Here is a 17332-nt window from a genome sequence, read left to right as displayed (position 1 = left end):
GGCCTCCCAGGAGCAAGGATCCAAACTTTCATGGAACACCTCAGCCAGATGTCTCCTCAGTGAATGGATGGGAGTGGCCTTCTCCACCCTGTGCTACCTGAATCAGTCTTTTGTCTTTATTCATAGACACAGGGCCGCCCAGAGGATTCAGGGGCCCCTTCCATAAAAAAAAGTTGCAATACTATAGAATACTATATTCTCATGGGGGCCCCTGTGGGGCCCGAGTCAAATTGCCCCCCCCCCCGGGCAACCCTGGGGAAAATAAACATTTAAAAACCTTCCACTTCTCAGCACAAACCCAGTTTAAGAAAACTTCTTTTCAAGTCATCTTTACAAGGTATCACTGGTTCTCAGCATCAGCTAGTGCTAAAAGGCACTAAAGCTCATTAAAAGGGTTGGACAAATATTTTTCATCAAAATTTTTTTTGGATTGAAAACTAGGGGTTTTTAAAAAGCAGAAAAAAATCACAGACACCAACCACCACCCCGGGACCCCACCCCCCACCATCCCCCCCTGTTCCCTGTCCCCTGACTGCCCCAATCCCTATCTACCCCCCCACCAAGTCCTGACAGACCCCTAGAATGCCCACAATCCAACCCACCGTTCCCCGTCCCCTGTCTGCCCCCCCCAGACCCTCTGCCCCCTCCCTGTCCCCTGACTGTCCCCAGGACTCCCTGCCCCTTATCCAACCCTACCCCCACCCCAGCCCCCTTCCATGGTGCTTACTCCCACCTCCCCCTTCTCCCGGAGCCTCAGCGCCACGTCCAGGAGGCCCTGGACAGGAGGCAGCGGCGTGGCTCCAGTGGGGCCTAAGTTCCTGCCGGTCGGCCTGGAGCCCCGCCCCCTTACCAAGCAGCTCCGAGCGGGGAGGCGCTCGGGCCCAGCCCCAGCCACGCTGCTTTAGCTCCATCCAGGGCCGCTCCTGGACGTGGCCATGCTGAGGCACCAGGGGAAGGCGGAGCCGGGGCTGGAGAATTCTCGTGGGGGCCTCTGCCGGGCCCGGGGCCTGGGGCAAATTGCCCCATTTGCCCCCCCCGGGTGGCCCTGCATAGACAGGGAGATCTGCTGGATTGCTCCTTTTTATGGCTAAGTGGCTTCAATTGTTTGCTGTTGTCTTTGATGGTTTCCATTGACTGTTCTAGGCTGGGGCAAGGCTCGACAATTGAACAAAATTGACATTACATCACCGGCCAACAGGAAGGGGTGACAACTCCCTCCCGTTTGAATGGGCCATCAATTCCCATACATACAATTCCCTGACATACAATTCCCTAGTGCAGGGTAGGCAACGTATGGCACGCGTGCGGAAGGTGGCACGCAAGCTGATTTTCAGTGGCACTCACACTGCCTGGGTCCTGGCCACCAGTCTGGGGGGCTCTGCATTTTAATTTAATTTTAAATGAACTTTCTTAAACATTTTAAAAACCTTATTTACTTTACATACAACAATAATTTAGTTCAGTTTGTTTATCTGCCGCGTCCCCAGGTTTGGCTGATCGCGGCTCCCAGTGGCCACAGTTTGCCACTCCAGGCCAATGGAGGCTGCGGGAAGCAGCGTGGGCCAAGGGATGTGCTGGCTGCCACTTCCCGCAGCCCCCATTGGTCTGGAGCAGCGAACCGCAGCCAGTGGGAGCTGCGATCGGCCGAACCTGCAGACGTGGCAGGTAAACAAACCGGCCCGGCCTGCCAGGGTGCTTACCCTGGTGGGCCACGGGCCAAAGGTTGCCGATCCCTGGTTTAGTTATATATTATAGACTTATAGAAAGAGACCTTCTAAAAACATTAAAATGTATGACTGGCATGTGAAACCTTAAATTAGAGTGATTAAATGAAGACTCGGCACAGCACTTCTGAAAGGTTGCCGACCCCTGCCCTAGCCCATATAGTTTTCCATATAGTTACATTATTCCTTAAATATCAGCCGGACACACATCTCGCAATGATTGAGTACTGATAAGTTACAAGCTTTCAGCACAACCCTTACATGCTACCCTTCATGGCTAAATGCCATGAAAGTGGTGTGTTAGGTATAGTGAGTTTGCCAGGGCTGAGACGGGAGTTGCAAAGAACAGTGAACCCTTTGTCTATTGACACCAATGGGTCTCTGTGTCATAAGGCATTGTCAAGGGGACAAGCTCGTGTCTATATTTCCCAGTGTTGTTCTCTGGCAGTGAGGGTATGATACAGCCTGTGGGGAGGCTCAAGGACTGCGGGGAAGGATAATGGGAGCTGCACGCCTGATTCTCTGTATGGCATAACTCTTCAGGGCACTCCCTTTGTCGGAGGACAGGCAAGGCACAGCCCGTGTGTAATAGGAGGGGTAGGAGGCTAACAGGAGTGGAAGCTGATACTGTCATCCTGGAGGGAGGAGCTGTTCATATCTGCAAGTCCAGGCACTTTGGTAATTTATCCTCAAGGACTGAACCTAGAGTCTACCCAGGCTGGGCACAGAACTTCAGTTCTGGGCTGCAGTCTCTCAAAGGCTGTATGTGTTGCAGGTGAGCAGCTACATCCCCGCCAGCCAACAGTCCTCAGCAGCCTTCCCTAGGATTCAGCTCTCATCCTACAGCTTGACTGTGGATCCCAGCTTGACCTCTCCCCTGATTCCTGGCAGGCCTCCTGGCCTCAGAGAGTGTCTGAGTGCTTGTGGAAAGAAGCAAAAGAAAGGCTGTGTCCGAAAGCCCATGATGGATGTTGTGAAGGGCTTGTACTACCCCTTTAAGGGACAGTCTGGTGCTTACAGGCAAACCAGCCTGGGTGCTATCAAGGAATCCTGCCCCGCCCTGGGGCTGGGCTATATAACTAGGAACAGGAAGCTCAGTGGGGCCTAGTCCTGCTGGCTGATACAGGCCCCAAGACACTAGCCTGATTTGGGCTTCGGAGGCTGCTTTTCTGGCTGTAAGGTCTGGCTCAGGACCCTGGGGTAAGCCCCCTATGAGCTGTGTTAAGTGGCTCCTTCCCTGACCTGATATTGGCCTGCTTCCCCTAGAGCAGTAAGTGACCTAGGGGGTTCTGCTGGGTGAGGCTGGCTTAGAGGCCCTTTGTAGAAGGCACATGTCTGTTAGCTTGGGACTGGGCTCCCCCTTCTTGGACCCTGTACAGGTGGGCACAGAGATCAGATCATGGTCTTCTCCCTGGCACTGCTTACCAAGCTGCTGAGGGAAGCCCTCCTCATTATTCCAGGAGATCAAAAATGCCCTGTGAGTCCTCTTGCTGTCTGAGACTTGCAGGCTTCCCCATCTGTGATTGTGGCAGGCACATCCAACTCTGCCACAAGTACTCCTGTTCTTTTTACATCCAACTCTGGCTCTCTTCTGTGCTGCGCTGGGTAGGGATATTTGGAATACTGCCCCTCATTGTCCCACTCGGGCAGGCTGAGCTGTGCTTCCACCCACTCTGTCCATGGCCTTTGTACACGCCCCTATGAGGCATGGGTGCTGTCCACAACACAAATACCATTGTTTTTTAATGACCAGTTTGTGACTCTGGTTATAAAAGGCACGGTTCTCTGCGTCGCAGCTGTGGCTGAGCCATGCTTGTGAACCTGCACCTACCATGCTGTCTCTCAGTGCATGCTGGGAAAAGCTGGGTGGCTATCCCATAGTGAGAGATAAGGTGTGTGTAGACAGAGGTGCCAGCAGAACATGGTGTGGTGCACTCTGGGATGCCCTGCCACACTGAGAGCTGGTACTAGATGGCTGGCTCACCCAGTGATACAAGAAAAAAAAGTGTGCTGACTTGGTTGAATAATACCAATCAAATGCCAGCGTAGGCTGATACAACTAACTGCTACAGCTGTTAACTCAACATTAGCTATGTTGTGTGTGGATGCCAACCATGCTACTAACTGGTTACCAGTTCTGGTGTGCACAGTCCCACTCCCGTTAGTAGAAAGCGGGCACTTTGGAGTGGATTGAAAAGCAACATGACCAGAATAGCACTCCTTCAAATTCCTCAAGGCCTGTTGGAACTGGAGCTGCTGTGGTGAAACAAAAGGGTGAGCGGGAGGAGGAATGTGGTTCCCCAGGGTTTGCGCTCACGGAGGTGGGCATTTGTAGGGTTTGTATAAATTGCAGATTGTAACTTCTCCTGCAGATATACCTCCTGTGCAGCTGATCTGTCCCTGAGGCCACAAAATCTACACCACCTTCCTCCTTGGCCTGCACACGTTCTCTGCAGCCTGGTTGCTCTCAGCAAACCTAGGATCCTACTTTACCAGATCTTTGTTGCCTTTCTCTCTCCTGCTATGCACATCCTTGGTGATGGCTGAAGCTGTTTCCCAGGACTTGTGCTGTGGGCTCTCTCTCACCAACTTGCTGACTGGCTTTGCAATGGGTCTGATCCAGTTTTTAAGCTGTTCTCTGCCACCCTACTTGCTTGGCAGCCCTCTTGTAGCTCAGTTAAGTGGTATGGGAGTTTCACCTGTGAAATGGTGGTGGACATCTCACAGGGGGTGTTGTGAGAGCTCCTTAGTATGGTGCGTTGCATCTGGTTTTCCATATGTGGTCTATGCAAACCAGAGAACCTATCCAGGCTCCCCACAGGGACTAGAAATCATACTATACCTCCCATGTTCATGCCCCTGAAGAAGGTCAGCGACCACCAGCCTGCAGAAGCAGACTATAAGCCCATCTTTACCTGATCCACTCAACACACAGGGTTTGCAGAACTCAGTCCCCCTTTCCTCACACCAGCCTGGGACACAACTAATTCTTCACAGCAGAGATAAAAGCATTCATCTGCCTGGAGAATGTGTTCTCCTTTTGGTTGCAGTCAGTGGTGGTCTAAAATACATCTCAAGTTGTAACAGCTACTGTCGAGGAGTATTTCTAGGGAGGGGTTGGTCACAGAGGCTATGGGGCAGAGTTAAGGTCAATTGTAGAATTGTAACTAAAAATTCCTGCTGTCCAATTGTTTTACTCTAGCAAAGGAATAGTGCTGGTTTGAGTTTGTGGATATTTATTCTCAACCATCGCTCTAGCTGAACAAATGTCTTTGTCTGGCAACTGAACAGCAGACAGGAAATGGGGGAGAGGCTGGAAGCTGCTGATAACCTCAGTGCAAGGGACCATGAACTGATACTTCTCTCAGTTTTTAGAAAGCAGAAGGAGGGCAATGGCAGAATGGGGGAGTCTATAGAGCTTGATCCTGCAAAGTGCTGAGCAGTTGGTGCCGGTAGCTTCCCAGAAAGGCACAGGGCATTGAGAGCAGTTAGCACCTTGCAGGAGATGCTCAGCACCTCACAGGATTGGGCCGTAACAACTCTCCCAGGCTGCTGCTGCCCACCTTCTCCTTTCTAAAATCGGAGACCTCACTCCACCCATGCTCACTTGCACTGGGGTTACCTTCTTTGCCCAGCCCAAAGAAAGGTCTCGCACTCATGGGCTGAGATGAAATAAGGGATTACAGGAGAGTGGGGAGTTTCTGGAAGAGCTGAGAACCAAGGTAGAGCCCTAGACATCTCCACATCCTGGTCTGGAAAAATAAGGCGAATAAAAGCCTGTGTGCAGGTGCCTTGCCAACCTGCTCTCCAAGCACAGTTCACACAGTATGTCAAGTTCAAACATGCTCCTACAATTCCTCCCTCCGGATTGCTCAGCCTGCCCCCTAGATCCTCTGTCTCACCTGGCAGCCCCTCTGCCCTCCCTCATTTCCAGGTGAGGTAATGTGGCACTTGCTTCACTGAATCAGCAGACCCCTCTTATCCCTTTCCCAGCAGGATCCACCCCTGCTAACCGAGAGGGTTGTTTCAGGCAAACAGTGCCAGTCTGTTTAAAAAGAACAGTGTGTGTTTGCGTGTGTGAGGTTTTTCTTTTTTTACAGCAGGTGCTTTAAGTGATCTGATAAGGACCAAGGGAAAAAATCACATGACACAAACATGAAGCCACAGTGAGGTGAGGTCAAGAAAGCAAAACAAAGCAGAGTTAGCAAAAGCTGCAATTACAAAGAGAAAAGGTGTTGCAGCTGTGTTGAAAGAGGGACACGAGAACTTCTCAAGGAAATAACAAAGGGGAATGAAACAGGCGGAAATACCGACCACTGACCGCTACCTTGCTTCAGTGTTCAGCCTAAAGGATGACAGAAGCAGGGCTGGGAAGCTGAGCGCAATGGATCTGACTGTGGCTCAGTCGATGGCAGCATGAGGGATAATCAATAAGGGGGCTGGCAGGATTAAGAGGATTTAGATCAGTTCAGACAGATTGGCCTGATGCAGTTCACGCCGCAGTTCTTAAGGAGCTGGCTGAGACAGTAGATTCCTGGGAAGTAAGTGAGGTTCTGGGGATGGGGGGGGGGATGGAAATAATAAACTGAATATCAGGTAAAAGGTGATCATTGTCCAGGGCGGTTAGTTAATCACAAGGGAGCTGGTGACATCGCTGTCCATTAGAGGTGGTTAGGACTAATACGATAGGACTTTTCCCATGGCGTTGTTCCAATAGCTAGATCCCAAGTGCTTAAGGGAATCATACCAAGAGGGGCAGGGTACTCTCAGGATATAGGCTTCCTGGCTGGGCAGGGAGGAAATGTTACAGTTCTTCAATCTAAGCAGGCACCTGGGTCCTGGGCCATGACTAGAGATTCTAGGACCTACAGGAATACTGCACCTACCAACAACGAACACATGTCATGACAGTGCGGTGTATGTCAGGGATGCTTGGAAAGAGTGGGTTCAAGGCATGAGAGTGCAAGCAAAGCCCCTATGTGAAGAAGACCAGGGCTCAGCATCCAGCAGAGAGCTTAAGCATGTGCTCGAGTTAAGCACAGGAGTAATTACATTGACTTCAGTGGGACTAGGTGTGCTTAAAGGTGATCACCTGCATAAGTACTTTGCTGGATTGGAGCCTCAATGAAGAATTAGTGGAGCTATTGTAGAAAGCTGCTCATAATGCCTTCCAGTGATTGGGGTAGGAGCTGGATTCGAAAACCCAACGGGGCCATCTTCTTGCACCTATGACATCATCTTTTCTATAAAAATACAGACTGGGGTTTTGGTCAGTTGTCAAGAGCTTAAAACCACATAAGCAATTACTTGTAATGGACTAAAAATTAATCGCACGAGTGTAAAACTTCCTCTCTTCTCTGAAAGACCCTTAGGATCCTTAAACAAGGAGGATCTTGGGATCTGAAGGATCTTTAAACAAGGCATGAATCATGCAGGAGCGTGGATACTGTGGCTGCTGCTCCCATACCAGGCTGGTATTGCCTCTGCAGAAAAATTCCCAAAATCTTTGGGGCTGTTTTCTGTGACTTCTTTTAGTTTTCATTGTTCTTGTTTGGGTTTGTTCCCTAGCTCTTGGGAATGTGTCATGAAGAGTGGAGACAGCTGTGCATGCTTTGTCCCTTCCGGACCTCACCACCCTCATCCCTTTATGCTGGTACCGAATAGATCTCCCTGAGGAAGCCACACAAGATGGGGAGATTTATTTGATCCATTTAGAAAATGAAATCTCTTCCTTTCCTGAGCTCAGTCCCCTATGTATATGCTCCCAGAGAAGGAGGCTGTTCTAGGGAATATGGATTCTAACATGGAGCAGAGGCAGCAGGAGTGTTAAAGCAACCTCAGGGTATGCACCACACCAGGGAACATGCAGCCTCTGCCTTGGTTCTGTCTCTTTAAGGCTGACACAGGCAGTAATGGCTCTTGAATTTTCCCCCTTCTCCAGCTGCAGAAACTGCAGTGGGAGCTCATCTCACAGTGAAGGGAATAGCAGAGACTGGAGGGGGGAGGGATCTCCTCCCAGAATCAGAGGGATGCCAGAACCTGGAGGAGAATCTCCATTCTTGGAAGCAGGAGGTTCCCCTGGATTGCAATGGGGGTGCTGGTCTTTATTTTCTACTCCTGAATACAGAAGGCTCCCCTGGATTTCAGGGGTGGGCAGAGATTAAAAGGTATCCTGCCCTTTGTGTTTTACTGAATGTCCGTGGATGAGTAAGAAGATCCTTAAGATGTTAATGGAAATTCTGGGCAAAATGCAGCCCAGTAACACAGTAATGAGTGCAGTATAAAAGCCTAGATGGACAGATAGAGATAAGAAAGATATTAAGCACTAGGTACAATTCCAGTAACTTCAGAAGAGTTGCTTCCACATGTGCAAGGCTGAACTGCACCTTTAGGGGCCTTTTCCCCTTCAGCAGGGTAAATTCCTCTAACCGTGGGCCCCAAGTTTCCTAGAAGGATCACTGTTTCTTGCAGTGAGAGGAGAATTCAACTTTCATGCTTATTTATGCCTGGGCTTCCTCCCCACTCCAGGCTGTTTCATACCCCACCCAGAATGTCGGGGGCATGTCTGTTTCATTCCTCTGGGGAATGCTAGAATGTTTGCCATTCTGTGGCAGATATTGTGCTGATTCAGCAGCTGCTGGTGCATCTAAATTGAGTAATAATTGCTATTTTCTGCAATGGAGAGTTGCATTCTGAAGATTCCAGAGGGTATGCCGAACAAATGTGAACCTGCAAGAAAATGCTGGAGCACATTCCTCATCCAGGGCTACTCAAGAGTGTTACCTCACCCCTACCTCCCCTTATTTCTCATGTCTGGGAGCAGGGTGGAATTTGTGTTTGGAAAGGAGCAGCTGCTACACTTTGGAGCAAATTATTTTAAGAAGCAGCTGGCTTGTATGCAAGCATTGTTTATCATCTTTCTTTCCCATTTTTTATTACAAAAGAGTGTTGTATGAAAAGAGTTTTTGTTTCTTTGCTCCTGGCCTGTAGCCCTGTGCCACTCCACAGCCACCAAGATTTGATAAAGGCAGGTGAGAGTTATAAGCAATAAGACAAGAGAGGCACCCTAAACTTGTGGAACTCACCTCTGCAGGACACTATCAAGGCAAAGAGGTTAATAAGGCTTGTTAAAAGGATTAGATGCTTATATTAAATAGGGACAACAATGGTATTTGTGCTGGCTGATGAAGAGTACAAGGGCTATTGACCATCCTATCACAGGGCATTAACTCATCACCAGCTGGGGTCAGGCAGGAAATCTCCCTAGGCTCTTATGCCTTCTTCTAAAGCATCTGGCATTGGTCATGGGTGGAGCAAGCTGGGCAGACTAAATGGATTGTTGGGGTGTCATAATGCTGTAGAACTTCCATGATCATCTAGGAATTAACAGTCACGCTATAATCACACAGAGTTCCATGACAGCAACAAGGGCAGAGCTCTGACAACACAGGCCCCTATCGTGAGCTCCAGGAAAATCTTCTTTTACTGAAGAAGTATTAGGAGTATGACACACAGTAGAGCAATTCTATTTCTATCCAAAGGTGAGCAGTGGTGACATACATGTACTAACTGGCACCAAACAATGCATCACTTCTAAAATGAGTCCTTGGGTATCACTGATTCTGAGAGCTCGGAAGGGGAGTTATCATGACCCTCCCATCATAGGGGATGACCCCATAGCAGAGCTGGGTGAATTCTAAGAATCTCTTATGCAGACTGTTGCAAGAATAAAAATAAAGTCTCAAGCAGAGAAATGCCAGGAGCCAGTTGTCGTAGCCCTTGGAGAAGGCAGGAGTTTGGTGCTCCATTCTCAGCAGGCCAATAAAAAAAAATAGCAGTAACGCTGAGGAACACAGCACTGCTGATATCATCAGAATGCCGGTACAGCTGTGTATGCATCTGTCTGGCACCTAGAGCTCCTAATGTTCAATACAAAGTGCACTTCATGGAGAAGGTTATTTGATGCAAAGGCATTAGCAAAGAACTATAGAGCTCACAGGTATATCAGGCCTGGGTGGGTTTTAGGCAGACCCTGTCTGTGGGGAGCAAGGATGTGAAACTTACCAGACTGAAGTGCTTTACACACAGTGCAGTTATTGTAGTGGGGGAAACAACTTGTGTTTCCTGAGAACTTCTAGGGATGAGGCTGAATCCAGGCAGGCTCCATAATCAATATTAGGCAAGAGGGATCTGAGCTGTTTCACCACGATCTAGCACAGAGCAGGTGTAGTGGTGGCTTTTATGCCACCTCTTGCTTGGTTGTCAGTGAAGGGGCATGGCTGGAGTGCTTCTGCGCTCTGGTTATTCCAGCTGCTAGAATGACCTGTTGGGGCCAGAGGCATAAATTAGCCAGCTGCAGATTTTACCTGGGACTAGACTGGTACCCCACAATCCTGGGGCACAAAAGTGACGTACTGCCTCTGATTCTGAGCTGCACAGAATCTGCTCCTTTGTAACTGCTGTTTATTTCCTCTCTCTGGGTGCAGCCTAGAACTTCACATTCATTAATACTGTTGTTGACCCTTTTTCTGAGCCCGGGGTCCCCATCTTGGCACCCTGGTTGACCCTCTGCCAAGTAGTAGCAGAATTCCTGGGCCTTGCAGGTCAGTTTCCCATGGAGGAGAAATCAGTGAGGTGGCATGTAGGTGTGTACTCAGTGTAATTGCTTTATTTATACTCCATACACCAGTCCTGGAACAGAGACAGTCACTAACAGCATGCAGGCAAAGCCTTTCAGAAATCTCAGCCCATGCACCAATGCCTGGTTCCCAGGGAGCAGCCCTGTCCCAGGAATTACCTCCAACTATGGAGAACAAAGCAGGCAGTGAATTCTCTGCGTCCTACCACAGCTTCTCATCATGGATCGGTGCAGAACAAAACTGATAAAGAGCAGCATGTTGTAACTAGTGCAGCTGCTCGGAGCCATGTCTTCCAGAGACTGAACATTTGCTCACAAGCTAAGAAAAGACACTTTGAAGGCTATGTGTAACAGTGCCACCTGGTGACTTCTGTCATCACAATACTGAACCTCCCCTTACTGCCTCCAGTCGCAGCCCTTCTCTAGGTCACTCTACACTTTGATTCTGTGTCCAGGTTTTGGCTACTACCCCCTCCAGTTTTGGAGTCATTCACAAATTTGGTCACAATTCAGTTTACAGCGAGGGACCAGCCTGATATAGAAAGATAGGAAGTAGCCACATATAGTGCTGAGAGGGGCTTGCTGGACAAAAAAAAAAAAATCCTCTGGAAACCAAAGAGGCCTGGACTGGGCTGCAACAGGTGTCCTTGGGGGACTGATAGATGCACGTAGGACAGACGCAGATCTGAGGCCTGGGAATGGCTATGCTACTTCATACCAAAAGAAAATCCCTCCTTCAGAGTGGGGCGGGCACCTCCTGGAATCTACACTGCCCTCTATGCACCCCATTTGTGGAGGTACTCACCGCTCCTAGTTCATATCACAATAAAAAGCAGCATCAGACACATAACCCCAAAACTGCTGCATATAACAGAGAATGCGGGGATGGCTCTGGGCATTGGCCAGGGTGGCAAAGTGTGGAGTTGGGCCGAATCCTGCACTCAGCTACACTCTTGTAAATCTGGAGTAACTCCATGGCAGTGAATGGCTACTATCATGGGTAGCGTGTGAACGCCCCCATGGGGAAGGCTAGCCTCCCAGCCCTGCTCCTTGGCTACCCTGCCCCTTCTACTCCCCTCACCCGCCAGAGCCCTGAGCCCCCACCCGTCCACGGCAGCCGGAGGAGCCCTGGCCAAACCACTCCGACCCCCGGGCTGCCTTCTGGCCCCGAGCACTGGCCCGCCAACCCTCGCCCCAGGCTCCCAGCCCCAGCTGAGCCCCTGCCAGCTTCGAGGGAGAGGGGGAGGGGGAGCTAGGGTGAGGCCACTGCCTGGGTTAAGAGAGGCTTAGCCTTCCCTAGCCTATGAGACCAGCTGCCCATGGCTACTCTGAATTAGGGTCAGTGTTATTCAGGTTAGGGTTAGGGTTGCTTAGGTTCCACGTAGCTACAGACTTGTGAGTGAGAGTGTTTTGTAAAACAAATTCAGCAGCCCCCTGACCCCACCTTGCTTTGACAAGCTGGTCAGTGGGGTTACACTGGGGTAAAACTGTTGTGAGGAGACTCAGGACCCAGCTCTTATGATATTTTGAGCCTGTGACTGCCCCAACACACTGAAAATGCCTGACACAAATTCTAGACCCCTGGGTGCAGAGCTGGCGTATGCTGCGCCCTGCGGTCAGGAAGTGGTGGCCAGTCCCTGTCTAGGGCTGTGATCCTGAGAGGTGCTGAGCCCGTGATGCCCAGAGACATCAGGGGGCCCGAATGGGATCTCCCGCGCGTCGCTTTGACAGTGCTCTAACTCCACGGACTCCAGCTAGACACGCTGGGCCTGCTTCTCAGTTACACACAGGCTCGTTTGCCCAGCTCTGCCAGTGGAAGGGATGGGAAGGTGGGGGTAGCTACAGCGGGGCTGCCTGGGAAAGAGAACCAGGCCCAGGGAATCTGTGAAGTCAGTGAGAGTGGTGGGTGCTCAGCAGCAGCACTGAGGATCAGGCCCTAGAAGAGTCCCAAAGAGAACAAGCTTGTTCCAGGGACGGGCGGGCGTGTGAAGGAGAGGAGACGGAACAGCCAGCTGGTTGTTTGTACTGTGTCTCTGAAAGGCTGCTCTCTGGGTTCACTGTCACCGGTTCACTTATCTCCCTGCTCTTCCTCTGCGGTAAGGCATTTCCTGTGTCCTGCATAGACCTGCCGCTGCTTCGGGTTTCAGAGAATCTGCTCAGACCTTCTCTCTGGGGGTAGGGAGGGAGAGGCTGCCATCTGCTGGATTCACTGTCCTTTCCCCATAGCCCCCGTCCCCCACTGCCTCTCCAGTACTCAATGCTGAGCACTGAACAACACTCATGACATTTTAGAGCCATAGGATGGTGCCCAGCTGGTCATGTGTCATGCTAACAACAGTCCCTGCTTCTTGGCTCATTGTGCCTCCAACCACAAGGCCCTTTGTGTGTGGTATGGAAGCGACGGGGAAAAGTGTTAGGATAAAGGGGAGGGGGTGGCCAGAGCCTTGTCTGATCCCAGCATCCCCACTTGAGTGCGTGATTCTGCAGTCTTGTGCTTTAAATAAAGATGTGCTGAAGTATGAAACGGGAACTTGAATGCTGAGCCCAGCTCTAGGAGGATGTGGAGAAAAGACCATAAAGGAACTTTGGCAGCTAAGGGCAGCAGAGCAAGAAGCGTTCAAAAAGCTGATTAGCTAGAACATCCTGTGCCTGTCTAGCCCCAGGCAGGACATAAACATAAGAGGCAAGGGAGTGGGGCAGAATGATAAGGACAATCTGATCTCAGGCTTCAGGGCATGGGCAGCCTACAGGGGTCAGGAGGGAATTTTTAGCCCAGGTACAGCTGGGGGTGGGTAAAACCCTAAAGCATTCCCTATTAGCTGCTGCGGGGAGCAAGATACTGGACTAGATGGATCAGTGGTTGGATCCCGTACAGTAATTCCTATTAGAGGCAGAGACTTTTGCACAAGGAAACTCGTGCCTGCTAATGACTCGCCTGTCTCCAATCCTTTATCTACAAATGCAGGGCTGAATTATGCTTCCTCACAGAAAGAGGCAACCGGGGGGAGGGGTGGGGAGAGGAGGTGTAGCGCCTGAGCAGAAAAGCCTAAAGACACGATGCCTGTGTAAGACACAAAGGGCTTGATTCCCAGTTACGTAGCGGCCCCCTTATGCAGCTCTGGGGGCCACCGGAGGCAGAGCATAAGTTACAGCTGCCCTGTGGCAGCTCTGATTTACACTGGGGCCCAGGCAAGCCACTGAACAGCCTCAGAATATGGGGAATGCACACGTGTCTTAACATAGGATCAGAAGCCCATTGCTTCAGAGGTGCAGTGATGGCATGTGTGGAGGGGGAGTGTTGGAGTCACAGCCCGACAGTCACCCTACCCAGAAACACCCTCTCTGAAGCTTCTCATGCTGCCAGGCATGCTAGCCAACTTCCCTCTCATGTGCTTCCCAGAGCCCTGCAGCCAGATGATGGTTGTCCCTCCTTGAGTCTAGAGCACCTGCAAAGCCAGCTGTCATTTGCCAGGCCCAAGGGTCATGGGTTTATGTCTGTCTCAAAGCTCCCTCCATGTTCAGCATTTGCATATGACACACACGAGCCAGGAGCACTGAAACCAGGCCTGTGGGTACAGCTGTGGCAACTGATATATGCAAGGGCTCCCACCGTTGTTAGCCCACAGAGCTGCAGCCGTGGGAGGAAATGCTTAGAATGCCGCTTCGCTCAGAACAAGCTGCCCCTGCTACTCCTGTTCATGCTACATTGTTACTACGCCAGTCCGGACAGCCAGTGTTTGTTTTAGAGCAGGGTGTGTTTCAAGCCATTTGCTGCAGTGTCGACTCACTGTCTACTTCCAGCAGGATCCTGAGTAACACAGTCTCTGTGCCCTGAAGAGCTCACCAGGAAGACAGTGGCTGGTCTTCTGCAGCTGATCGTTACCCAGATTCCAGAGAAGTGGCTCAGGGGCAGCTGGAAATCCCATAGCCTGCTCTGTAAGACACACAGGGATTGGATTACGGCATCCTTGAATACAGCGAATCCCAGACAGCGGGAGCCCAGGCTAATCTTTGCTCTGAAAACCAGCCCTGTGTTTGCGTGTGAACCCTGACTCCTGAGCTACACTTTCCCTAGCACCGAAACATGTGAGAGCTGGTAAAGTGCAAAAGAGGATTGGCACGAGCTGGCTCAGGGGACTGGTGAGGAGATATTGATTGGTTCATCCCTAAGTCAGTGCTTCAAAGCAGCCTCTGGGCGATATCGCAGCAGAGATTTTTACACCAAACTCTCCTTGATTTCAATCGGCACTACTATGCAGGACAATGCTATGGCCATTCGCATCTGATGGCTGTTGGATGGCCTATGTGAAATGAGTTTGGTGAGTCTCAGACTAGTTTCTGGCATCACAAATGGCATCTCCTCTCTTAGAGAGAGCAGGTGGGTGAGGTAATGTCTTTTCTGTTGGGGAGAGAGGCAAGCTTTCGAGATGCACCGGGCTCTTCTTCAGGTCTGGGAAAGGTACTTTGTGCCACAGCTAAATACAAGGTGGAACAGATAGTTTAGCATAAGGAGTTAACACATATTTCAAGGGTCTGTTTGGTGTCTGCTTTCTCACCCTGCTGCCCAGAACAGGAAACAGTCGAGGTCTTTGCATTGCAATTGGGTGTTGAAACCCCTTGGACAGGAGCCTCAGAGTAGCTGTAGTGTGCTCCACAGAGAGCGGCGTGTGTTTAGAGAAAGGGCAGCAGAGGAAGTGGGCTCATCCATATGCCCATAGGGGGTAAACAAACACATGGCTGAGGCACAAGACTTAGAGGCAAAGGTGGAGGTGGCATGAGTTCCTCAGCGCTCAGCCTGCCAGTGCTATGGGCAGCAATAGATTCCTGGCAAGGGCAAAAAGGCTTTATCAGGGCTCTTTATCTTAGCACAGGCTCCTTGTGTTTACTGTAACACCCACAGCTGGGAGCGAGATTTGGCCAACGGGAGTAAACATCCCAATCGCCTCAGTATGTGCCTCAGGAATCTGGAAAGCAGGAGCACAGCCTGGGCCGGAAAGAGCAAGCTCCCGCCCTCGCTCTGCACTGATCGTGCCCAAGAAGGGCCCTACGCACTGTGCAGTCCCCTGAGTTCCCAGCCCCTTCTCCCCAGACCCCTGGTCAGTCTGAATAACCAACCTGGCACCTCCCCTTCCCCACAAATGCACATGAGATGTAGTTCCAAACTAGGCACAGGCAGAGAGCAGCCATGTCTGTTTTTCCCGGGGTCAGCTGCTAATTAAACAAACGTTTCCTGCTATTGTCCTGCATTCTTATTCCCTTTCCTTCCATAAATCAAGCCCCTGCCGCAGGCTGTTCCAAACTGGATCACAGAGCAAGGAATCAGGCCTGCCCAGATGGAAACACTGCATGTTGCCCACATCTGAATTATGCCAAGGGTCACTTTCTGCTCTTTCCTGGGCTCTTTCCTTAGCTGCGTGCACTTGCCGGCCCTAAGTGGGAGGAATGCTATGCACCCACATGACGCAGCTGTTGCAGAGCGATGCCTGGACCCTAGGAGTGGGTAGGTGCCTAGCATGCTTGATATCTTGCTCCATGCTGCAGCGAATGCAGTTCAGTGTGCTAAGCAGTGGAGGGTAAGGTAGCATGGACATGCTGAACTGCTTCTGCAAGCAAAGGATTTAGCTAACGCAGGCAGGGGAGAGGCTGGAGGGAAGGGCTTCTGTTCTGTTTTAAGGTGTGTTGGGCGAAGCAGCCTGTTAATTTCCTGTCATTTCCACTTTGGGCACAGCAGGAAGGGACTGGCTGAGCAGCGAGGGACAGATTTCCAAGAGTGCATGGCACCCGCTCTGTGTCCAATGCAGGAATATTCAGTGCAGGCTCCTAGTGTTGTAAAGTCTTAGGCAAAACAAAGACAATTGTCTCTCTCCTTTTTCTCCAGGGCCCGCATGGGCCTCCCCTTAGGACATGACTGGAGCCTCTGCAGCGAAGCCAATTCTAAGCCTCTCACACTATAGGAGCCTTGTATAGAAAGCTGCAAAGGTGCTGCTACAGACAGAAAAGAAAGAAAGAAAGAACTGAAATCCTCCAAACCACAGCAGCTCCTCTCAGCAAATTACAGCGTGTTTATCTGAACATGAGCTCCGAGGCCTGCAGAGAATCCTCTTGAAAAGAGGACAGGATTTGTAATTGGTTTATATAAACATTTCTGTAAAGAGGATTCTTATCCCACTGCATTTACACTGCAGAGCTCCAGGGCCAACACTTCTGTGCTGCACCTCCCTGAAATGCTAGTGGCTCTGTCTGGGGAGGGCGTGTGCCCAGGGCTGCCCGGGGATGGTCTGCTGAAGGGCCTGATCCAAAGCTCATTTATATCAATGGGAATCTTTCCTCTGACTTCCAAGGGCTATTCATCAGGCTCTGTGTCCATCCCTGGGAAGCTTGAAAGCTGCCCTTCTTGGCAGAAACCCCAAAGAGGGCAGTGGTGTAAATGCACCCTTGCCCTTCATGGAGGTGAACCCCCTCAGGGCATGCACAGGGTCACAGCTCTCTTTTCAAATCTGTGCAACTCTGGCTGTGAATGGCCATGAGTGCCCAGGTCTCTGAATGTTACATAGTGCATATCTAGGTGCTTGACTGTTGCATGGTGTCACGGAGTGTGGGGGAGTCAGAGCCCTGCACCCCCGGGCTCCCTGCGATTCACCAGGACTCTCAGCCAGCCAGTAAAGCAGAAGGTTTATTTAGACGACAGGAACACAGTCCAACACAGGTCTTGCAGGCACAGATAACAGGATCCCCCCTGTTAGGCCCATCTTGGGGCCCCAGGCGCCCCACAGCCCCCATTGGGGATTAGAGCCCTGTCTCTCCTTCCCTTCTTTTCCCCAGCCAGCTCCAGTCTGCCCAACCCCCTCCGGCCCCTCCTCTCTGCTCAGCTTCTTTCCCGGGCCAGGGGGTCACCTGACCCCTTTGTCTCCAACACCTTCAGCCAGCACCTTTGCAGGGAGGTGCCTGGGCCATCAGTTGCTAGGAGACA

At 51.0% G+C, this 17332-nt stretch overlaps 1 long non-coding RNA gene across 1 annotated transcript; it reads left to right on the top strand.

The window, feature by feature from the left end:
- The first annotated feature begins 9140 nt into the window (after positions 1–9140).
- Positions 9141–16489, top strand: LOC123377957. The gene is made up of 3 exons (XR_006582396.1): positions 9141–9265; positions 14167–14681; positions 16241–16489. It is a non-coding gene; the product is annotated as an uncharacterized LOC123377957 (long non-coding RNA).
- Positions 16490–17332: the final 843 nt, after the last annotated feature.

Source organism: Mauremys mutica, chromosome 9 (genome assembly GCF_020497125.1).
Source record: "Mauremys mutica isolate MM-2020 ecotype Southern chromosome 9, ASM2049712v1, whole genome shotgun sequence".
In the NCBI taxonomy this organism is placed as follows: domain Eukaryota; kingdom Metazoa; phylum Chordata; order Testudines; family Geoemydidae; genus Mauremys; species Mauremys mutica.
Note: the sequence above shows the minus strand (reverse complement) of the source record. Positions and strands in the feature narration are given on the sequence as shown.